Source organism: Panthera onca, chromosome D4, assembly GCF_046562875.1.
Source record: "Panthera onca isolate mPanOnc1 chromosome D4, mPanOnc1 haplotype 2, whole genome shotgun sequence".
In the NCBI taxonomy this organism is placed as follows: Eukaryota; Metazoa; Chordata; class Mammalia; order Carnivora; family Felidae; genus Panthera; species Panthera onca.
Genome location: NC_138351.1, coordinates 34,048,343 through 34,073,895, shown reverse-complemented (window position 1 = coordinate 34,073,895; position 25,553 = coordinate 34,048,343). Strand labels below are relative to the sequence as shown.

The following is a 25,553-nucleotide window of genomic DNA, read 5'->3' as shown; positions in this document are numbered from 1 at the left end:
AGTGTGATGGGGATACTCACAGTCACAGAATAAGCTAGGGTCAGTGTTACTCAAAGACAGAGGCAAAAAGTCTTTAGCACTAAAAGAAGTACAGTTATATTATGGAATAGAAAAAACTGCACATAGCTAGCTAGAATGTGGGCTTTCAAAAGTAAAAAAGAAGAGCCTTTTTATGACAGGCCACTTTGGCTTGTGCTTGTGATTACCCAGGAACTTCCACTGTAAGGAACTTCTGAGAATAGACCCACCTGAGACCAGAGGAAAAGTTACATCCAGGACTGAAATACCCCTCTCATCTGTTAACCTCTATTTTGGAATTTGGTGCCCCTTCCTGTCTCTGTTGTCTCCTGTGGAAAATGTGGGTCATGAAAATATATTCCCCGACAAACTGACAAGGATGATTTTAAAATCAACTGAGAAAGAACACAAAAAATGCTTTTAAAACACAAAATACAGGACAAATAGAAGTTGCCTTTTTTAATTATTATAGTAGACTATAATGTCTTCATGCCTTACTTAGCACTTAAACATTTAAATTCTAATGTATCATGTTATACATATATTGGAACTTCTTAGATTGTTTAGTTGAGCATATCTAATGTTGAAAATAGACACCAAGATCCTTGGCTCTTATTTCTTGGGTAATAAACTAAAAAATAATATTTTGTATATTAGTCAGGGTTCTCCAGAGAAACAGAATGAGTAGAGTATACATTAATAACTAGAAAGAGGTTTAGTATGAAGGACTGGCTCAATGATTGCAGGGGCTGAGAAATCCCATGATCTGCTGTCTGTAAGCTGAAGGTCAAGGAAGGCCAGTGGTATAATTCTAATTCAAACTCAAAAGCATGAGAACCAGAAGTCGATGGTGTACAAAGTCCTGGTCCATATCTGAAGACCTGAGAACAAGGAGCACTGATGTCCCAAGGCAAGAAAAGGTGTGCACCCCAACCCAAGCAGAGAACAAATTTGCCCTTCTTCTTTATTTTTGTACTATTCAGGTCCTCAACAGATTTGATGATGCTCATCCATATTAGTGAGGGTATTAATTTACAAATTAGCCCTGCTGCATGGAGGGCAAGGAGATGAATAAAGAGGCAGGCCACTCCAGATTGGTAGGTAGCAGTTTTAACAAGCCAGAGAGGGAACTTACTGGAGCAACTTCAAGATGAGTAGATCTCTGCACCCACATGCCAGAATATTAAAAGTTAAATAGAGGGCTTAACTGGGTTTACTCACATACACTGTCCACATGGTGTCAACAACATGGTACTCACTCAGGACAGCTCTGGTGCAGTCCTTAAGGCAGTTTCTGGTGCAGGGAAGACAAGCAGAATGCACATTTCGAGAACTGGGGAGGGATGAGGACCTCCAATTGCCCAGGTGCAGGTGCAGCTGTCAAGTCCTCTCAGTAACCTCCTCCAGAGGAGGACCATCTTCTTTTCTTGGTCTTCTGATTCAAATGCTAATCTCTTCCAGAAACAGTCTCACATACACACCCAAAAATAATGTTTTACCAGCTGTCTGGGTAACCTTTAGCCCAGCCAAGTTGACACATAAATTTAACCACTACACACTATAAAAGGTGCTCAAAATACCTTTTAAAATTATTTTAATATAACCATATTTGAAAAGATGCTTCGTATGAGAAAGAGGAGAGAGCATGGAGAATGACCTATGTTTTTTTGGTTTTTTTTTTTTTTGCCATCATAAGATTTGTGGTAGATGTCCATCATTTTTGCCTGCCTAGGACTTCATCCAAATTTTCCTTATGAAATCATCCTTTCTTTTCTCATTTCATATGATTTGATTGGAGTTTACCCTGCCCTAGTGCAAGGTGAGCCTTGGCCTGAGCCAATAAACATATGCATCCTGTTAGCTACAATGATTGATTCAGGAATGAGCAACTAAACCAATCTTGAACAACACAAATTAGGTTCAAGATTTCTGTGGAACTGCAGGGAAAGAAATAAGACTTTTTTTTTTTTTTTTTTTTTTTCTTTTATAAGGACACTAAGAAGATAAAAGCCATGAATGGAGCTACTAGCAGCCATTCTGTCAACACAAGGAGCAAGTCTGTCTGAGTTGGAAACCATTACAGAAGAATAATGGAAAGAATGAGATCAAGTCAGAATATATACTCTAAACCCTCTGCTTTTAGCCATGACCAACAGATTGGGCCATTTTGATCTGTGAACAAATCATTCTCTAATTTAGCCAAGGTTTTGGGGTTTTGTTTTGTTTGGTCTCTTATAACTAAAAGAATTTGACTAAAGCAACATTTATAATTTTTCTTTCAGATAACTCAATGGATATCTGTCTTCTCCATGAGGCTGAAGACTGAAGGAATCACATCTGTCTTTTGATTTTTAAATCCCCAGTGTCTAGCAGAGCGCTTGATATGTGGTAGAAGCTCATTATATATTGGTTGAGTAAATGCATGAAAAAAAAAAAATAGAATACCCATACTCAAGGATGTTTTGGCTTAGAATTGATTCACTATCTCAAATGCAGCTGGATTGTTGCCATTGATTTCTAGGGATATTTTAGCCTGATGAGTGAAAAGGCTTGAGGGGGCACTTGTTTCCAAAAAAGATCTAATTTATCCTCTTCCCTTCCATTTCTGACCAGTTTGTAACTTCTTTTTACCATATGCAATCCTTATTAAATTTAAAAAGTCTCAGCATTTCCTAGTAGCTTGATACTTTCAAATATAACTCCTATCATAGGAAATATTAGAAAAATTATAGAATGTACCCCTGCCCTCCCCCCACCACCTTCTTTTGAGACCTACTACCTTTCTTCTTTAGGTTGCAATCTGGATTTCTCAAAAGTCTGCTAAAGTTTTATTTGGCCTATAGTTTGCATGGATCCTCCCCACATGTTTTCTACCCCACCCTCAAATAAGGCCAACACAGGTTGACTTTTGCTTAAGCTAATTTTCATCTCTGTGCAACAATTAAAATTTATGCACCAGAGATTATGACCAATAAACACCACTAACTTTAAACCATATCCTTACTCCTGTCCAATACATCCCAAAGTTTGTTGAGTTGACGAGTATTAATTTATTCATTCATGTTCCCACCTGTGCATCTAAATTCAGACACATTTATTTGGTCATAGGCAAATAATAGTGAGAGAAAGGTTAGGGTGTAATGGATTAAACTTGCAACATTTAGGTTTTAAGGAAATTCTTCAAATACTAACCCAACCAAGAACTCAAGCACAGGATCAGTGTCATTAGTTAGAACGAGCGAATAGACAATGAGCTGACCAATTATAAAGATTATTCTTGAATTTTATAATGAAATACTCTTTGCTTCTTGTCCATATCCTTAGTAAAATTGTACAGAGACTGCATAGCAGGTGCTCAACAGGTATGCTCTTAAAAAGTGTTGATTGCCATATCGATCACTATAACTATTTAGGCTTAGTCCTGAAAGCTATGCATTCCTTTGTTTATTAGTTCTAATCAGCATTCATTCTGAGTGCTATTATACTGCCTTGTAAACAGTATTGTTTTGCAACCTTAAAGTCAGTAATTCTGTAGAAATTAAATTGGGTTTACAGTAAATCCATGATTACCATATAATCTGTGGAGTCTAAATAATGATGTACTTAGCTGTAGAATTGCATGTAAAACACAGAGCGATGATTACATGGCTATTTGGGGCCTAGGAAAGAAAGCGATGCCAAATGTTTTGATGGTTGAAGAGCTGAGAAATCTTTTTGTTTTTAATGTTTCAATTTAAATATTATCTTTAAACATCTTGATACTACCCTAGATGCCTTAAAAATGGCTTTAAAATCTACTACTAAATATTATGCCTTACATTGTATGTTGTGAGCTGTTTAATAAATTAAGACTTGTTACAAATAGAAAATCCATCTGATTTAAGGTGACAATAGAAAAAACTAAGCAGGCTTGCCTTTAGCAAATAATTCATCTCTGTTTTAAGGGGATCTTTCATGAAAGTGTTCAGTTTAAGCTTTAAGCAATGTTTTTAGACAAAAGAACAATTAGTCAAATGAGCATTTCATCCAAGGGCTCTTGCCTTGAAGTTTTTCTAAAGGTCTCATTCATGACTAGACATGCTCTTAATTAAGTTAAATCAATGTATATTGCTCTCCTAATACAGCCCAAGCTCTGAGCCATGATAATTATTGAATCTTGCAGAGTGGCCCACAGAGATATCTACAGAGGTGATATGATTGGTCAAAGTCATACCATTGCTTCATGGCAGAGTTTCATCTAAAACTGATATGTCTTACCTCCTAATCCAGAGTCTTCCACACTACATCAAGCCCTGTAGAGGCTTGATACATCTACATAAATTAGATGTAGACCCCACTCTTAAGGGGCTGAAAATTTAGTAGAGAATATGAGACAAGAAGAGCCAAAATATCACAATAACTAAAGAGCAAGAAAGCTATCACAGAGGTGGTATTGTGTAATAATGAGCAGCATGGGACTGACATTTCAGTAGCCCAGAGATTAAGCCAACTACAGCAAGATGTGATCTCCACTAAGACACTTACTAATTCTAACCTTAATTCTTTTTCCTGTAAAATTAACAAGTAGGATTGTTGTGAGGATGAAGTGTAATAATCTATGTAAGTTAAGTTCTTAGCACAGTGGTTGGTACATGGGAAGAATTCAGTAAATTTTAATTATTATTAATGGAGGGGGAAATTATGAGAGTGTCATTAGTGGGAAGGGACCACCAAATTAGTACAACTGGGAAAGGCTATGAGGAAATAGCATTTGTGAAGCAGGAAGGACAACCATGGGCCTCAGAGTTGAAAGAGAAGGAGATGGTGACATCTTCAGCAAGATTGTAGTATGTAAATATGGGAAAGTAACAAGGAAGAAAAATGAGAGGCATAGATAGAAACAGCATGCAAGGGGCGTCTGGGTGGCTCAGTCGGTTAAGCGTCCGACTTCAGCTCAGGTCATGATCTCGCGGTCGGTGAGTTTAAGCCCCGCGTCGGGCTCTGGGTTGATGGCTCAGAGCCTGGAGCCTGCTTCCGATTCTGTGTCTCCCTCTCTCTCTGCCCCTCCCCCATTCGTGCTCTGTCTCTCTCTGTCTCAAAAATAAATAAAACGTTAAAAGAAACAGCATGCAAAACTTCCATTTGGGCTGAATTCATATTTAAGAAATAATAGTAACTGTGAGTATTAACCATCGATTCATAGGACTGAGATGACAAAGACATGGGAGACCACAATAATGTGCAGGTGAGTTAGACCCTTCTCATGGGGAGTTTTGATTCCACAGATGGGCATGTCAAATGTTGAGGGATGACTGAAAACTTGGAACAGTAGAGGTATGGCATAGTTGGACCTGGATTTCTGAAAAATGATTTTGGCAGTGGTGGGAAGGATACACTGCAAAAGGAAAGAATACTTTGCAGCCACAGCAGAGAAAATCCCACCACAACAGTTCAAGTGATGGAGACAAAAGTCTGAAATAGATGGTGGCTATACAGAGGATATAATGGAGAGGGACAAGAAATGTGGTAGATTATCTTCCCAAGGGCTACCATAACAAATACCACAAACCAAGTAGTTTAAACCAATAGAAATTTATTCTCTCCTAGGTCTGAGGGTAGAAATCCAAAATCAAGGTGTCAGTAGGTCTGTGCTTCTTCTGAATGTTCTAGAGAAGCATCCTTCCTTGACTGTCTCCTAGTTTCTGGTTGTTGTCAGCAATCCTTGGTATTCTGTAGCTTATATCTTGCATCACTAATAATCCCTGACTCCATCTTCATGTAGTCTGTCCCTGTGTCCAAATCTCCATCTTCTTTCTTTTATAAAAGTTCCAGTCATTGGATTTAGGGCTCACTCTAATCCAGCATAAACCCATCTTAGTTAACTATATAAACAATTCTGTCTCCAAATAAGACCACAGTCACAGGTACTAGAGTTAGAACTCGTACAGTTCAACCTACTATATGTGGTAACCACAAACTTGAAACACGCTAAGATGTGGGAAACCAGAAAGGGGTCACTTCCATTCTCCTGCTTCCATGATTTTTTTCTAGTAAAAAGAATAAAAGAAGAAGTAGTCTTTTTGGTCCTTTGATTGGATTAGTTGAGCTCATTGAATAGCCCACATATGAGCAGACTTCTATAAACTGCCCTTCACTGAGGTTAAGCTAATGTGTACTTTCCTGTTCTGACAGCTTCCCTAGCTCTCAGCTGAAGGAGAGAAGATCTCCTCAGGAAGAGGTTTAACACCTGGGGAAAAAAGAGGATGTGGATCCAAACTGAATACCAGGCTTTATATACCAGTCTGAGCCTCAGTGTCATAACCTATAAAATGAACATATTGAGTTGATGTAACAAATAAATGCTCTTATCTCAGTACTTACTGTATATTTAAACACTATAACTTGGTGCCATTATAATGATTATTATTCCTTTTGTTAATAATAGCCATCCTTTGGGGCACCTGGTTCTCTCAGTCTATTTGGTGTCCAAATCTTGGTTTTTGGCTCCGGTCATGCATGATCTCACAGGTTTGTGGGATCAAGCCACATGTCAGGATCTGTGCTGACAGCATGGAGCCTGCTTGGGATTCTCTCTCTCTCTCTCTCTCTCTCTCTCTCTCTCTCTCTCTCTCCCCCTCTCTCTCTCTCCCTCTCTCTGCTACTCCTTCCCCATCCCTCACTCTCTCAAAATAAATAAACTTAAAAAAAATAGCCATCTTTTGATTGTTTCTTTCATCAGACTTCCTCTCAGCTTATATGACTTAACTTGCACTCCTGAATTGATCTCTGTGGGGGACTGTGCCACATTTGTCACTGGTATGCCAATTTTGAATGATTGTCTTTTTAAAAAAAAAAATTAATGTTTTGGTTTTTTTTTTAATTTATTTCTGAGACAGAGAGAAACAGAGAATGAGTGGGGGAGGGACAGATAGAGAGGGAGACACAGAATCTGAAGCAGGCTCCAGGCTCAGAGGTGTCAGCATAGAGCCCAACCGGGGACTCGAACTCAGAAACCATGAGATCATGACCTGAGTCAAGGTCGGTTGTTTAACTGACTGAGCCACCCAGGAGCCCCTTGAATGATTGTCTTAAGGCCACAGTCCAAAGGTAAATAGAGAAGATGTACGTCCCTTAGCCCCTAGGTCATTTTATGCTTCCAACATAGCTTATATTTCCCTTTCCCATTCTCTCTGGGAAATTATTTATAAGTAAAATATCTAAACCACTGGGCATATTTTTTAAACTCACAGATCAAATCCTATTATGACAAACTCCAGGGGACATTTGAAACACATTTATTGTACTGAAATTTTGTTGTACTAAATATTGTTTGAAACCTAAACTGTGGCTGAGAAATATTTTCCTGAATAGATTTTTATAAAAACAGTTGCTGTAATGGAGGATTGTTCCATAAACATCACATGAAAAAATTATCATTGCTTCTTCCTCCCACCTAGTATATTTCTTAATGTGATTCATATGCCTTTAGTTTTAAAAGCCACCCAAAGACAGTGTCCTTGACACTATGAAAAGCTTCAGGTAGCTCAGTAGGTTGGTTGGTACTCCTCAAGGACAGGGGATGCTTGTCATTCATTCTTGTACCCCCAGGTCCCTGCCTGGTACTTGGAGAGTAACCAAAATAGTATTTGATAAATGGATGAATAACTAAATAACTGAATTCATTAGCATCAAATTAGAAGAAGCCTCTTGAGACTGTGCCCCTTATCAGTTTATTTATAAACATTTACCAAAAATATTTTACATGTATTTAGTATCAAAGCAAAATTGGGGGTCTCACAAGAACAGAATGAGCTCCAAAGAATCATCTGAGTACCACCTGCAGGCCAATCAAAATATTGTTTCTAATTGGGATTCCTACAAGTGGTTAATTTTTCCCCTATGCCTGACTTGAAAGCACTCAGGTGCAAAATTTGTTCCTCTCTTTGAGACTATCTTAATAATCACTCCCTGTCTGAATCTTGGAACCAGAATCCCCCACTGATGGGTACAAATGAGGGAGAAATATTGTCAGCACACATGGGCACTGGCTCGTGGCAATGAAGATTTATTTGATCCAGTCAGCCAAGTGATCACCAGAAGCAAGTAATCAAGAGAATGAAATTCTAGGATGGGTTCCGCCAGTACCTCTTTTGTTCAACAATATGCCTCTGCCCATCTACACAGAGCTCAGTCCAGGGAATAGTGCATTTGTTAACTCAAATCTTGTTTGAAGATATTGACCCTAAAAATATTGAGACTTTGGAGCTCAATTTTTGTTCTTAAATGACTTTAAACTTTTGTTTGTAGCTCAGTCGATGTCACTGGGATTTATTTGGCTGCTGGCTCTGAGTCGGTATTTGAAAAGAGCAGCACCATATGCAGCACATGCATATTCAATGGTGCAGTTCTTTTTCTAGGGGGAGGGGGGAGTGCCAGGACTCATAGCTCACAATATGAATTTGCATTCCACTTTGCATAAATTTGCATGTAGACTTCATAAGCCTCTAATTTCAAGTATGTAAAATGAAACAAATCAATGCAATCTATGGCAATTGTTTTCCAAGGCATTAATCACATGAAATACATACCAGCTTTCCTTAACCAATTAATTTAATCATACCCAAGGTTAGGAGAGACAGGGAAGTGGTGAATAATGGCTGTTAAGTGCTTGGCCTAAGGCTGGAAGGATATGCAGACTAAACATTGCTCCAATATGTCTTCTTTCTAACCCCTATGTCTCCTGTGGAGATTATGTTATTGTTTGCCCAGTATTTCACTTCTCCTCTCTTCAGTGAGTGGCCATAAGACTTTGAGCAATGAAATGTGGGCAAAAGCAATGCATGTCCCCTCAAAGCAGCAGCTTTAAGACCCCACACGTGGTTCATTATCTCTCATTTTCTGCCATGATATAAGCACTATGCCATCTAGAGAATGCTGTATTTGCTTGAATCCCAGGGTGCTATAAGTTGATGATATTTTCATTTGTTGTTGCTGCAGCATATTCTAGTCTATTCTGACTGATGATGCTTTTGCAGAATTATTACAATGAACTTTAGCTTCAGAGGTTTGTGTCAGTTTTGAGTACATAAGAATATGTGTGCAGTGTTGGGGTGGAGACAAAATATTAAATGATATGGTTCATGTGGTTAATAAACATATGAAGCAACTGGAGAAATAATCCATACATTCAAGATCAACTAAATGTCACCACAATGAAGAATAATAGAAGACATATTTTATCCTCCCTAATTAAGTGAGATGGAATAGACTATTTATAATACTTAAGATTGGCAAATTCATAAAATTTGGTCTGTATTTGAGACACATGCCAACTTTCTCTTTGGAAGTGCCTTGGAATTCTTCAGGTTCCATTTGGGGAAAAGTCTCAATTAAATGTCAATTTTTAAACACCTTTTGTTAGTATCTTTCAATCCACTATTAATTTAAGAGTAGAGGAATTTGAAACCACAGGAGAGTACATAGTGAATTTTCAAACATGAAATCTTAAATCTTGAATCTGGAAAACTAGATCTTTATGTTTTTCCAAAGTGCAAAAGTTTGTGTGGCAGGAACTGAAAATAATATAGGAATACAGATTATAGAAATACATGGTAAAACTTGCCTTCCAGCCAACTAAATCTAGTGGCTTTTCTTCTACTTCCACAATGCTGTCCTACAAACTCCAGGGTTAAGCAGTCCAACACTGACCCAAGGATGCAGAATGTCAAGGGAAGAAGAAACATGCCATACCAAAGATTATTTTTATTCTCATAAGGAAAAGATTAGAAATGTAAATAAGATAGCTCCTAACAGAAATGAAGGAATCATAAATCACAAGTGTGTGGGTTCTTCTTTTTTCCCCAGGCCACATAGCCAAAAAATGGTTGTGCATTTTGCAAACTCTTCTGCACTAAGTACATTACTATTTATGCTGTCTGGATTACATGGTAATCACCCTTGAATAGAATCTGCTTCCTTCCCAGTATAATCTCTACATAATTAGTAGTTTGAAGGTTGCCTAAGAACTTAGACCTCCAGAAGAATGAATTTTCTCTAAAGAAAGAAAAAAATATTTACACAAATTTTATGCTATATGAAACAAACCCCAAGGAAAAAAAGTAAACACTTAAAGTGCTAAAACACGGGGAAAACAAAACAAAAAGAGAGAGAGAGATGGCAGTCTATCAAAGGATGGGAAGTTTATTTTGCTTCCCCCCAGTTGCCCAGAAGTGTACTTGCATCTCTGATACTTTTTGGACAAAGAGATCTTCCAGCAGAGTGAGACTGTCCTGGTAGTTCTTATATTACAAATGCCACAGAATAGTTTTTCTTCACTAAATCAATTTCTTGCCCATAGCCAGAAACAGTATGTATGATTAGATGACTGGTTTTGAAAATCATTTTCTGAGCTCTTTCCCATCTCAAATGTTTCAGAATTAGCCAGAAGTGGACTTGAACTTTTAAAACTGGATTGATTCCTAGAGTAATAAACACCTGTTAACTCAGCTTTTGAATGAAAACTGATCTTCCAGTTTAAGAGGCATTTAAATCAGAGAAGGGGTGAGGTAGGGACATCATATAGACTACAGTCTTTCAAAATGAGTGTTAATTTAAAAAAAAAGTCACAGGTCTTGTGATAAGATTGTGTTCACCGGCAATCAAGTGGACCCTATCTCCATAGGGATAGTTCCTGAGAGTGCTCCAACAATTCTGAGTTCTAAAACTTTCCTTCAAGAAAATGAGACTTTCCTATAGCTGTCTCTTAAATTTGTCAATTGTCTGAGCCTTGGCCATGCAGTGGTTTGAACAGGGAACTACAGGGTTGTCTGATCTTTTATGGGAGGGGTGGAGGGGCTTGAGGATTAAGGTCTGATTCATGATTTGTGATTAACCTGACACGTTCTCTTTTGAGAGAGTGGAAGACACAGTATCCAATCTCATCCTCTCGCAGGAGTTTCTTCAGCTGCATATTTCTATTTGAAAGCAGGACTTTAGTCAGATTCAGAGGAAAAAAAAAGTTAGGCAGAAACGTTGAGACTGAGCAAGAATGCTAGATCATTCAAGTCTTCCAGCCTCCTTGGATCCACCTAGTCTTCCTCATTTCTCCCCCTAGTTAAATGTATAGAAATTTCCCCACCACTCTCTATGTCTTTCAAGACTTTCCTATAGCTTTGCAGTCAAATTGGTAGTAATTTTCCACTGGTATGAAAGGAAGCTTCAGATGTGACCTATGGTCTCAATGTCACCATAATTTAGCCATCCCTAATATGCCCATTCTTTGGAACACCAACTTTTATTGCTATAATAATTCTCACATTATTTATAAATAATATAGTGCTATAAATACTGACCTTCAGGGCCAGCACAAGATCTTTTTAATCAGGCTTTTGCCTGGTTGAGGTAAGACTCCAACTCTTCATAACATTTTATTGCAGATAGCTATGTTAAATTTTCTAAAAATGTCTAGAACATATAGGGACATAGATATTGTGCACCCATAAAGTGACACTGTAGGGTTCAGAAACAAGCACAGTGGAACCCCATTGTGACTCCAATGTTCTATGATAAGGAAAACCTTGTCAGATTTTACACTAAGGAAATAGAGTGGGGTCTTGTTTCAACAGTGGATTTTATTTCTAGGGAGGCACTAATTTGATCCTCCAAAGGAACAAACCCATGCTACTTTTAAGGAGGTACTACTTTACTTTATTTTCCCCTGTGAAACAGGTGAGATTATTTCCCTATATACAAAGGAAAACAAGTAAACAAATGATCTTGAGATTTAAAAACATGGGTGACTCTGGTACTGGAACAAAATGAAAAATGAAATAATCATGGTTTCAGGGAAGCTCTCTATTCAGGAGGTCGTGAAAAGGAAATTGTCCTCAGTTAGGGTAACATCAGGAAATAGACTTATACACAGATGGTTGAGTTGAAGAGGTTTTGATGAGGGGACTATTCATATTAAGAGTGGGTGACTTAAACTGACCAGTGAAGAGGTTGAGGCACCCAGAAGTTAGCAAGAGTGGAGAGTCATTATTGCTCCTACATATGATGGGGCAAAGGAAGAAAAGTGTGTTACTGAAGTCCAGTGAGACTTCATATATCGGTCCCTATCTATAGTATCTACAGTAATGAAAAGGTATAGACCTTACCAGAACCATAGCATGGAACAAGAAGCAGCAAGAAAGAAATGCCCCAACTTCTTTGCCCTCCAAAGCTAAAATCTCCTGCTGGTGCCTTCAATGGCTGAACCCAATGAGAAGAGAGTTCAAAGGAGCCTGGATGATGTGCCCCATAGGTTCAGTCTGCAGGAGCTCAGGTTATAGCAGAACATGAATCAGGGGGATGTGGGAGGACAAAAAAGGAAACAGACAGTATGCTGAGGCAGGCTATTGTCTACCAAATGTTCTTTTTCCTGTCTTCAGCAGGATCGTATTTTGGTTTTAAGCAACACCGAGGCCTACACCAGCAAACTGCAGTGGAAATGTAAAACCCCATGCTTGTCAAGGGACTATTTGCCACAACTCCAAGTGTCTCAGTCTTAACTTATCTAGCTTTGCTTAACATAAAATCATGGAAGCTTTTCTTTTTCCAAGGTGCCTATTTATGATCTTTCTTCATCCCACTATTCTGTTTCTCTCCCCTTATACTTGATTGTCCAAATTTATATTCTGCCTCTTTGTATATTACCTATATCAGATAACATTACAAAAGTGTCATCTTTAGCAGATTTATTTGTAACAGACACCAGCATTTGAAATTAATCGCCAAGGGAACAATCCAGTTTTCCAAGTATATGGGAGACCATGATATTTTGGGGTGAAGTGTGTTGTGGATAGACTAGGTTTGCCATAGTAATATTGCAAAGGCCTTCTCTGCCAAACATTCTGTCTCTATCAAACATTACAAGCTCATGAAAAGAAAGAATGAAAGCAAGGATTGGAGTCAATGAGGAACTCAGAGAACAGGAGGATGACTTTGAAGTGGAGGGGATACTGAAGGCAGACAGGAAACTTCCAAGTAGGAGGAAAATGGCATGAACAGAAGAAGTAGGACCCATAGTTGTAATCTGCTCCCAGGTATCAGGAAATTCTCTGAAAGCTACTTGATGGTGACCCATGAGGGAAAATGCACTCTTTGCCTTGGAGGCAGCACAGAAAGGAAAACCATTCTTCGTGGGGTTTATAATAGTCTAGGCCTCATGTAATATCTGGCTCTTCTCTTTCAAATCTGTGACATTTTGTGTAAATTATTTTGCTCTTCCACATCCAAAATATGGGGAAAATACCTAACCTTTACAAATTATTAGAAGTAAATACGATGGCATGCATAAGGCATTAGACATATAGTAGGTATCCAAAGGATATTAATGTCCTTCTCTTCTTTTTAAAGTTTAAAATAATCCTGCTTTCTTTACCACATAATTTTGATATACTCAAATAGAGACCAACAATGGTTTCCCCTAAGTCAGAGGGGAAATTAATTTAGACTCTGCATTCCTCATGTTTATGTTTTCCATTTCAAAGCTCCCTTTTGTTGCTAACCCAACACATGTCATAAAAATAATTAAAAGAGAAAAATATGCTCACTTAAAAAAAAAGAAAAACAAAGCTCACAATATATGTCAGTGTAAGGAAACCTTATGCTAAGAGGCTAAATTTCTTAGCAGAGAGGGAAAAGAAAGATCTAGAAAAAAGGGAGGGAGCAAAGCAAAACCGAGATTTTTACAAATCTTGTAAGCATGTCATTTTATAAGTCAAAGTGAGGACAAGAATAAGCGCTATTATGGCAATTTTCAGTCTGTTTGCTATTTTGATTGCTGTGAATATGCTGGGGAATGGCATCCACTTTCTGAAATGGCATGTATTTATGTACTGATAAATAAAGCAGCAAGCAAATCCAAACCTCAAAACCAACAGGGCATTTCACTCCAGAGTAAGGTCTATGGAGCAGTTAAGCAGATTTGAGGCCTTGTGTAGGTATCTTCCTAACAAGGGCAGGGTGTAACTATCATCAGGTTACATCAGCTGTGTATTAGTTCCTATGACTGCTGTAACAAATTGCCAAAACTAAATATTTGCTAATAATTACCACTTAGTGCTTTAAAACAATGTAAATTTATTATCTCACAGCTCTGGAGGTCACAAGTCCAAAATACGTTGACAGGACTTCATTTATCCTGGAGATTCTAGGAGAGAAATCTGTTCCCTTGCTTTTTCCAGCTTCTCAAGACTGCTTCTATTCCTCAGCTCATGGCCCCTCTGCTCATCACTCTGACCTCTGCTTCTGTTATCCATAACCTTTTCTTACTCTGATCCTCCTGCCTCCAGCTTATAAAAACCTTTGTGATTATTTTAAGACCATCTGTATAATCCAAGGTAATCTCCCCATCTCAATATCTTTAATTTAATTGCCATTGTAAAGTCCCTTTTGCCATGTAAGGTAATTCATTCACAGGTTGAAGGCATTAGGATATAGAGATCTTTGGGGGGCCATTATTTGGTCTGCCACAAGCTGTTTCCCCACAGGCTCATTTATCATCAATGCTACTAGTATGGTGCAACAGTGAGAAGCATGGCACTGTGGTCAAACTTCCTTGGCAAAAATCCTGCCTCCCTCCATCAATGGCTAGATGCCCTTGAGTAAGTTATACAGTCTTTCTGAGGATAATTCTAGTGACTACTTCTCAGATTGCTATGACTTTTAAACAAAAAAGAAGGCTTGCACAATGCCCAGTTAGGGTTAACTCATTATTTTTGTTGTTATTATTGTTACAAATGAAGAGACATACACTGTGGTTGGCCTGAGACTTTGCGGTGTTTCAGGCGGGTTGGTCTGTAAGGACGTGAGCTGAGCTGTATCCCGAATCAGGGAAGCCAGCTGGGAAATAGCCAACTCTGAACCTGCGCGGGCCGCTGTGTTGCGCTAGTTCTTCCCTCCGGACAGGCTGTCAAGTGGGCTTCCCTGAGGTTAGCCCTGCAGCGGTGCGCTTGCGCCCTTGTCCCCGGCCAGCGCACTAATTACAGGGACTCAGTGGCCACACTGGGTACCCAGCCGGACTCAGGTTCTGCCATCTACCAGGAAAACTATGAACAGATGAAAGTACTTGTAAATCAGCTCCATGAACAAGCACAGAAAATAAGATTAGGAGGCAGTGAGAAAGCCCGAGAACGCCGCATATCAAGAGGAAAACCTTTAGCCAGAGAAAGAGTGGACAGTCTTATAGTCCCAGCGTCTCCATTTCTGGAATTATCCCAGTTTGCAGGTTACCAGTTATATGCTAATGAGGAGGTGCGTGCCAGTGGCATTACAGGCATTGGGAGAGTATCAGGAGTAGAATTATAATTGTTGCCAATGATGCCACCATCAAAGGAGGGACCCACTATCCCGTGACTGTGAAGAAGCATTTGTGGGCACAAGAAATTGCAATGCAAAACAGGCTCCCCTGCATCTACTTGGTTGATTCAGGAGGCGCAAACTTACATTGGCAAGCAGAAATATTTCCAGATCGAGATCACTTTGGCCATATATTCTATAATCAGGCAATTATGTCTTCTCAAAATATTGCACAGATAGCGGTGGTCATGTGCTCCTGTATGGCAGGTAGTTCTTATGTGCCTGCAATGGCTGATGAAAACATCATTGTACGCAAGCAACGTACCATTTTCTTGGGAGGACCCCAGTTGGTTAAAGACGCAACTGGAGAAGAGGTCTCAGCTGAGGATCTTGGAGGTGCCAATCTGCACTGCAGAAAGTCTGGAGTAACTGACTACTATGCTTTGGATGATCCTCATGCCCTTCACATAACTAGGAAAATTGTGAGGAATCTAAATTATCAGAAGAAATTGGATGTTTCCATTGAGCCTTCTAAAGATCCTTTGCTTCCTGCTAATGAATTGTATGGAATAGTTGGCACTAACTTTAAGAGGAACTTTGATATCCAAGAGGTCATTGCTAGAATCATGGATGGAAGCAGATTCAAAAGCCTTATATGGAGACACATTAGTTACAGGATTTGCTAGAATATTTGGATACCCTATAGGTATCATAGGAAATAATGGAGTTCTCTTTTCTGAATCTGCAAAAAAGGGTGCTCACTTCATCCAGTTATGCTGCCAAAGGAATATTCCTCTGCTGTTCCTTCAAAATATTACCAGATTTAGGTTGGTAGAGACTATGAGGCAGAAGGAATTGCCAAGGATGGTGCCAAGATGGTGGCTGCTGTAGCCGGTGCCAATGTGCCTAAGATAACTGTCATCACTGGGGGAATCCTATGGGGCTGGAAACTATGGGATGTGTGGCAGAGCATATAGCCCAAGATTCCTCTACCTGTGGCCAAACACTCATGTCTCAGTGATGGGAGGAGAGCAGGCAGCCAATGTGTTGGCCACAGTAGCAAAGGACCAAAGAGCACGTGAAGGAAAACAATTCTCCAGTGCAGATGAAGCAGCTTTAAAAGAGCCAATCATTAAGAAGTTTGAAGAGGAAGGAAACCCTTACTATTCCAGTGCAAGGCTGTAGGATGACAGGATTATTGATCCAGTGGACACCGGACTGGTCCTGGGTCTTAGTATTAGTCCAGCCTTCAATGCACCAATCCAGAAGACTGACTTCAGTATCTTGAGGATGTTACTGGAGTGTGAAGTATCTTCCATTGGACATGTACCAAAATTAATATACGAGTAGCCTTAAAATTTTAGACTTTTCCAACATGTGGCTATTACGGCAAAATTGTTTTCTTAACACAGTGCATCATACTTTTCTGCATTAAACAAAAATCAATGAAGATATTTATGGATAAACTTCAATTCCTTGTCTATTTCTTCGAGAAACTTTTCTGTGGTTCAGCTTTACCACCCATAAAAAAAAGAGTAACTTTCGGTTATCCTTTCTAACCCACAAGTAGCATGAAAAGTCCCATAACCTATACACTGCAGGTATGATTGAGATTATTAACAGAAAGTCATTTTTCTTCTGAAATGATTGCTTTGCTGATTATGCATGATGATATTTTACCACACACAATTTTTAAAAGCATCTATTACTCATCTTTTTAGCCACTACTCCTTCCCTTACCAGTCAGACTTGTTGTCTGCATTCAGGGCTCTATTTCCTACCAATTATCTCTCCGTCCTTCTCCTCATTGCCTTCCCCTGCCAATAGCCCTCTCCAAGGTTTACCTCCATGTTGCTCGGTGCGTTCTTTTCTGACTTTATCTGACTGAATTCTCTGAGGCATTCAGTGCAGTTGAACACTTCCTCCCCGTCATGCTGTCCTTAGCTTCCAGACCGAAACTTTAGGTCTCCTGCCAACCTCTTTGCCCCTTCTTGTTACGTCTCCCTTGGCCTGCCCCTGTTCCTCTGGTGATTTCTCTCCTACTCCCTTTACTATCTGTCCTGATTTTTCATTAGCAAAACATAAATAGATCATTATTCTAAAACATACAAAGATAACATGAAAGTATCCCCTCGTTCTGTTTTTAAAAAATTGTGTTAAAATATATAGAACATAAAATGTATCATTTTAACCATTTTTAGGTGTACAGTTCTGTGGCATTAAGTCCATTCACATGGTTGTGCTACCATCACCACCATCCATATCCAGAACTTTTCATCATTCCAAACAGAACTCTGTTATTAAATAGTAACTCCGCATGCCCTCTTTCCCCTCCTCTGGCACTTTGCTCATCTTTTTTTTTTTTAAGTTTTTTTTAATGTTTTTATTTTTGAGAGACAGCACTTGAGTAGGGGAGGGGGAGAGAGAGAGGGAGACACAGAATCTGAAGCAGGCTCCAAGCTCTGAGCTGTCAGCACAGAGCCTGAAGTGGGACTCAAACTTATGAGCCATGAGATCATGACCTGAGCCGAAGTTGGATGCTTAACCAACTAAGCCACCCAGGCTCATTCTTAAATGTATATGTTACTCATGGTTAGGTTTATTCCCTCTTGGTCATTTCAGCCCTTCTTATGGCTTCAGAAACCATCTAAATGCAGATGATTCCTGTGTCGACGTTGTTCTCCCTGAGCTCTAGACCTATGTATCTTTTGGATCTACTGGATATCTGCACTGGTGGTCTTTTAGGAACCTTAGATTCAGTCATCAAGGTTGATTGATTTTGCCTCCTCACTATCTCTTAAATTCCCCATTATCTTTGTCTTTCACCTCCAAAGGCCTTAGAAGTGATCTACCTGCTTCTAGTCTTAGCTAGTCTTGCCTCTCCATCACTGTGAGGTAGGATGACCGTTCTAAGTGCACACCTGGTCATGCTGCTCCCTTGCTTCAGTGTCACATGGGTTCCCTGTAGAAGTACCAGACCCCTCATGCCCTCCATAATTGTGACCATCACATCCCCTCTTCTGTCTCATCTCCTTGACTCCTCCCCACACTCAGTGCTCCATCTGTTCTAGACTTCTAGCTCCTCAAACCTACACAGTCCTTCCCACTTTAGGGTCCACCACCTAACATTCCCTCTGCCTGTACTTTCTCTGAAACACTTACTTTTTGTCTCTGTGACTTCTATGGGCTGGGTTAGACACTATGTGCTCTTGAAAAGCACCAACGATTTTCTCTGTCCTATGTATTTATGAGAAACATAAATATTTCTTTAATATTGCTTCCCTGCTAGACTGTAAGCTCCCTGAGAGCAAGGATCTTAGCCTGCATCTCCATTCCCTAGCACTTGGAGATGCTCACATGTTTATTGAATCAATGAAAAATCCATATTTTAATTGATGTCCTCAGGCCACATTAAAATTAAGTGACTGATTAAATGATCTAATACAACTATCAAATGGTTTCCTAATAAAATTAATATTCCAAAAAATGAAGAGACATAAAAATATGTATGATTCATGTGAAGATCAGGGAGAAGCTGTTTACTTATTTATTTTTTATTGCATAGTTATCTTGGGACCCACTGAAAGTTTATCAAGACTTAGATATGCAGATGTTAGCTTTGCAAGTCACAAAAAAAAAATCCCGTTTTCATCAAAACTTCTATTGAAGAATTTATTCATCCATCCATTCAATAACTCTTTATTGAGACAACAGATGTTCTGCCTTAGATGTAACTTTCTGTTTTCATATAAAAGTCATTCATTCATTCATAACTTTATTGATTCTGAAGAGTTTTCTGAGAAAAACAAACAAACCAACAAAACAACCTTTAAATTTACCTCCACACATAAAGCATTTCATTCATGCAAAGCATGTATATCCATATGTTTATCCATTCAGCATACCTGTATAAAGCACTTCTGCTCCAGGTTCTGTCAATAGACACACTCAGTGATGGAGGAAGCATAGCCAGCAGCCTAAGAGCCCACAGTTTTGCAAAGGAAACACATACACACATATATGCAATAGCTGCAAGACTCACAATACATATCCTTTCAAAGGGTCTCTGACCTCCTGTCTACTCACAACAGGTTGTACATGGAACTCAAGGATACTGAGGTGAAACCGAAGGTGTTCTGCCTTTCTTCTGTGACCCTTCAGATGCCTAAAGTGAAGTACAGGCAGTCTTGTTAGTTATCCATAGCACTTCCTAGGAAATCCCCCAGAGTTTCTACTGAAAAGAGGCAATGGTGCTTTTCCTTCCATTGAAGAGCTTTGGTGTTGAAACAATTCTCAGAGCACAGGTGTAAGAAGGTGTAAAACTGTGTCAGGCAGTTGGAGATCATTGGTAATCCGATGACAGCTCTATCAAATGAGCAGGTCAATATCATGATAATCATATCAACTTTACCTGGGTCCCTTGTAACTCCACTGGTCTCTTCTCTTCACTCTCTGTTATCAGGGTTGGCATAACCATAGCTGTGGACTATGAGACAGGTACTGCCCCTCTCCTGCTGGATTCCTTTACTCTAGATGTTCATACCAGCAGATGGGCCTGCTTAAGATCAGATTCATGGGAAATTCACCCTGGAAGGGAACTTAGCAATCAACACATCCACAATCTTTGTCTACAGATAAAATTTACAGACAATCAGTGATGGGCCAAAGTGACACAGCCATGCATGCTAAGAACAGTACTCAGGTTTATATGTCTGCTGATTTTCAGTTAGACTCTTTCACCTATCTATGTCATGCATTGACAGAGAGTTCGAAGTACTAGAGCGATTTCTATCCAATGAGTTTTTAATGGTCTGCCATTTTTGATTATTCACATCAATACTTTCATGGATGACAATAATAGAAAGTCACATAGGCTCCTTTGAAGGGCAAAAAAAGATTTCTTACAAATAATAAAATTACTTCCCTTATCTCTCAAATGTACATTTGGGATGCCTCTGAGACTGAAAGAATGTCTTGAAGGTACGTGTTCTAAAACAGTGGTTCTCAAATTGTATTTCCCAAACCAGCAGCATCAGCATCACCTGGGAACTTCTTACAAATGTCAATTCTTAAGCCTATCTTGACCTGTTGAGTCAGAAACTCCCAGACATCTATGTGTCAATAAGCCCCCCCCCCCACCATGTGATTATGATGCAGGCTAAAGTTTGAGAACCACTAGCCTAGAGAAATCAGTATTTTCAAAGGTAGACCTAGACTTTGGCTTGGAAATGGTCAACAGGCATTATATAGTTGTAATAAAACAGAGTGAAAATAAATTTTTTATCCCTCTAAAGTGTGAGCAATTCTTTCTTAAGGAGCAACTTATTTACAGTCAAAATCTGATGTATATGTGTGAAATGTATATGTATGAAATGCAGCAGTTAGCAAAAGCCTGAATAGATTTCTTTCCTATGACAGGACAGGCTTGCTGAGCCATTAACAAGCACACTGGGTGGTTTGAAACTTAAAAAAAAAAAAAAGGTTTATTAATTTTTAAACTAATTAAGGTACAAAGATATAGTATTCCGAACTGTATAAGACACAGGAATAAAGCAGCCCATAAACACCAGATTGGGGACAAAAGCTGTAAGAATACCAGATATCACATTTTCACACCACCCCCTCTCACTATCAAATCCCCAGCAGGATACTACAGAAAAAATTGCCTGTCAACAGACTGAAATGAATAGTATGTGATCCCTGGTATAATTCCCTTGGAATTCAATTTACACCAAATGCAGAAAGAACCAAGGAAGAGGGTGGAATTGGAGAAAAGACTGGTCATGCACATTAGAAAAATTAAAATTCTGCAGCTTCCAAAAGGGAATCATTCATGGTCCAGTCCCTCATGGCAGAAGTGTCTCTGGCTGCAATTCCTAGTGTGCAATTTTAACTCCTCAGGAATGAAGATACCAAGTTGCTGTTCCATTCCACTGCAGGCTCAGGCTTAGACTAAGGACAAATCACCAGGCTTTCTCTGCCTCAGCCAAAACTGCCTGTTTCACCATTTACTTCCAAAATGATCCTTGTAAGGAGGTGTGAAAGTCTCATTGCAAATTAGAATATGTTTATTTCTCTAATTTCCAGCAATGTAACTGTGGCAGACAATGTTGTTGGTCTATCCAAGAGTCATGTGCGTTTATTCCTTGCTAAGAAAATCTGATTTTGCACATATTATAAGAAAAAATTGAAAGACTTTTAACTGTACCAAAAGATTCTAAGATGTCTTCAAATGAAAATTATGTATTTTTTATTTTATTTTTTATTTTTTTTTAACATTTATTTATTTTTAAGACAGAGAGAGACAGAGTATGAACAGGGGAGGGGCAGAGAGAGAGGGAGGCACAGAATCTGAAATGGGCTCCAGGCTCTGAGCTGTCAGCACATAGCCCGACGCTGGGCTCGAACTCACAGACCGTGAGATCATGACCTGAGCTGAAGTCGGACACTTAACCGACTGAGCCACCCAGGCGCCCCACATTATGTATTTTTTAGAGCCCACTCTCCCAAGGCATCTGATTTTATGTTGTGACTTTCATTGTCTTTGAGCTATCTTACAAGCCTGGAGAGATAGAAGTTAACTTGTAGAAAACTGACGGTAAAACAAATTACAGTAAAACCTTGATTTGTGAGCATAATTCATTCTGGAAACATGCTTGTAATCCAAAGCATTTGGATATCAAAGCGAATTTCAAGAACTATTGGCTCAGTTGTGGTCATGTGACATTCAACATCACATACTACTTGCATTGCAAGACATCGCTTGTTTATCAAGTTAAAGTTTATTAGAAACATTTGCCCATCTTGCAGAACACTCACAGAACAAGTTACCCTTAGTCCAAAATTTTATTCCTTTCTATAGATATTCAAATAAATTCTGTTCCATGGAGGTTCAATTGACTTTTCTCCCCTACAGTGGAAGAAGCTAGTTTTTCACTGATTAAATAAATTCACTTCAGCAATCATGATGATCTTATATATTTGTTTGGTCCTTGGAATCTCTTTGGAACTGATTGTAACTTCTTTTCTGGTTTCCTTCTTAATTCATGTGTTAAATGAAATATTTGACATCTATCCATTTTATATCTTTACGAGAGTATTGTTAAAGTTTAAAAAAAAACAAACAAACAACTATCCTAGTGGCATTTGGATGGCTCAGTTGGTTAAGCGTCCCACTTTGGTCCAGGTCATGATCTCATGGTCCATGAGTTTGAACCCTACGTCGGGCTCTGTGCTGACAGCCTTGAGCCAGGACTCTGCTTCAGATTCTGTCTCCCTCTTTCTCTGCCCCTCCCCTGCTTGTGCTCTGTCTCTCTCTATCTCTCAAAAATAAATAAATGTTAAAAAAATTTTAAATAAATAAAAAACAACTCTCCTTTAACAATATATTCTGCAACAATATATACAAAGAATATTGCCTTTCTATTCTGGTAAATAAATCATGAGAAATCTAATCTGACTATGATAACAATAATCTTATTCCCCTTTGCCTCTGATTGGTTTGGAAGTAATCATGTGGCCACATGCTAGTCAATTGTGAAATAAAGGAAGAGTTTGTGAGAGAAGTTAATCTCTCTGATAAGTAAACAAAAGGGTGTAAGGGGCTAGAAGTGGGAGTAGGAAGTAACCCTTCTCTCTTGCCTCTGGATGTCTTTTAACTGTGATGTTTGGAAATGAAAGCTACAATTTTGCAATAACAGTATAGGAGGGAGCATGAGGGGGGACCAAAGAGAATCTCAGAGCAGCCATCTCTGAGCACTGACATCATTTATTGAGTGTCCAAATCAATCAACTTGGGAATCATTTCCTCCAGAGTTATTATATAAGATATAATTCCTCAGTTGTAAGCCATTTCAGTTGATTATATAGTTACATGTATCTATAAGCATTCTAATAAATACAATCACAGATTCAGAAAGAAAAAGTACCCAGGATACCTAACATAGAGTGAGAAGTTCTATAGTAAGCCATGTGTGCAATGGTGACAGTGCTGGGAAGAAAAAAAGGTGGTTGTGGTGAACTGGGAAAGGGATAGGTATTGAGGAACAATATAGTAGGGTGGTATGTGATAGGACTAGTGGTAAAAGAATTATATGACGCAGAAATTAACAAAGAAATATTGTCCATTTTTCCACTGTTGTGGCTAAACTACTCCTAGTCCTTCTAGTCCCAATTCCCTGCCTCACATGACATTACAGCTGAGCTAGCCTAGAATCCAGGTCCCCTATTCCCCATTAGACATTTTCCTCAACTGTAAGTGACAGTTAAATATTATACACTGTCAGTGATCCATGTTTAATCATTATTAACTTCATCATTCCCATTTATTAAATATTTACTACATAAGTATTTGATCAACATAGTATGTACATTATAGTATTTAATTTATTCAATGACACCATGATTGGATGTGGTAGATTGTTGTAGTCCGAGTGTGTGTGTGTGTGTGTGTGTGTGTTTTCTCCCTCTATCCATGGCCTTGGATAATCAACTTTCACACTAATTCTGAGCTTGGCCAATGAAACAATGTGACTTGTATTGGCCAGTGAGATAACATGAGACAAAAAGGGGCTTGTAAATCACTTAAGCATTGAGTCTTGCCCTATCTGTATACTCTTGGGAATCTTGGGATTGTCACCATCTGAATACACCCAAACTAATTCGCTAGATACATATGGTCCATTCATCCCCATGACCTTGACTGACAGCCAGCACAAATTACCAGATATGCGGTCAGTATAGACATTAGCTAATCCTATAACTGAATATAGCCATATGCATGAGTTCAGGTGAGGCCAACAGGAAAACTCTTTAACTGAGTACAATTGAAATTGTCAACTCTTAGAACCATGACCTAATAAATAATTTTTAAGCCATTAAACTATGGGCAACAAAGCCTAACTGATATACTGGAGTATATAATAGCAATGTCCCAGTTTTACAGACAAGGAACACCAAGACACAAAAATCACCCTGTAGAGCTGGCAAGGGCTGCATCTAGGATTCAAACCCAAGTCTATCTGACTTCAAAGTCCATGTCTTTGACAGCATCTCCAAATAATATATTCTGAGCAAACCATTAAATTGCAAGGGACCAGAGATGTACCTCTAGAACCTTTCTACATTGTACATTTCTCAACCTTGAATTTATCTCTTTAACCTACTGGTAAGTGTGCATATCACTACCCTATACCACCTCTTAAAGAAAAAAAAAGTTTCGTAAATTTATGATCCACCATGAAATGTTGGATTAATTGATGTTTTTTTTTTTTATTTTTGTCATCAATTTATATTTTTCAGACTTGTAAAGCTGGCCAATTTCTAGTAAAAAATTCTATGAAAAATTCTATATTCTCTATGACTTTGTGATTTCACCATGCCCTTCTGTATACCTGTCACTTGCCTAGGATGTTTCTCCTACTTGGAATATCTCCTTCAAATCCCCAGTGTCCACAACCTCACATAAAAAGACTCTCATTTTGGTTTAGCTCCAATCCCAGACTCCCCAAGCAGCATTATTTCCTCTCCTTTGTATTTTATGGCATTTTGTACACACTTCTATTATTGTGCTTACAACACTTACACTCATAATTGTCTTCTCCAATAGACACGTTTCTTATTGAATCCTCAACATTTAATACAGTATCTGCATATAGCAGGTGCTAAATACATTTTGGTGAATGAATGAATGAAACAATCAATCCATCAATCCAAAGTAAAAGTCTTCTCAACCTACTTCTTTAGTTTTATCTCAATGATTTCTTATCTCCCATCCTCTATTTCTTTTTATTTAATTTAATTTTATTTTCTTAATATAATTTACTGTCAAATTGGCTAACATACAGTGTGTAAAGTGTGCTCTTGGTTTTTGGGGTAGATTCCCATGGTTCATCACTTGCATACAACACCCAGTGCTCATCCTACCAAGTGCCCTCCTCAATGCTCATCACCCACTTTCCCCTCTCCCCCACACCCCATCTACCCTCAGTTTGTTCTCAGTATCCAAGAGTCTCTTATGGTTTGCCTCCCTTCCTCTCTATAATGTTTTATCCCCTTCCCTTCCCCCATGGTCTTCTGTTAAGTTTCTCAAGATCCACATATGAGTGAAAACATAGGGTATCTGTCTTTCTCTGACTGACTTATTTCATTCAGCATAGTACCTTCCAGTTCCATCCACATTACTGCAAATGAAATGATTTCACTCTTGCACATTGCCA

At 38.8% G+C, this 25,553-nt stretch overlaps 1 pseudogene; it reads left to right on the top strand.

The window, feature by feature from the left end:
* The first annotated feature begins 12,926 nt into the window (after positions 1-12,926).
* LOC132663396 (methylcrotonoyl-CoA carboxylase beta chain, mitochondrial pseudogene) lies at positions 12,927-16,686 on the top strand (annotated as a pseudogene).
* Positions 16,687-25,553: the final 8,867 nt, after the last annotated feature.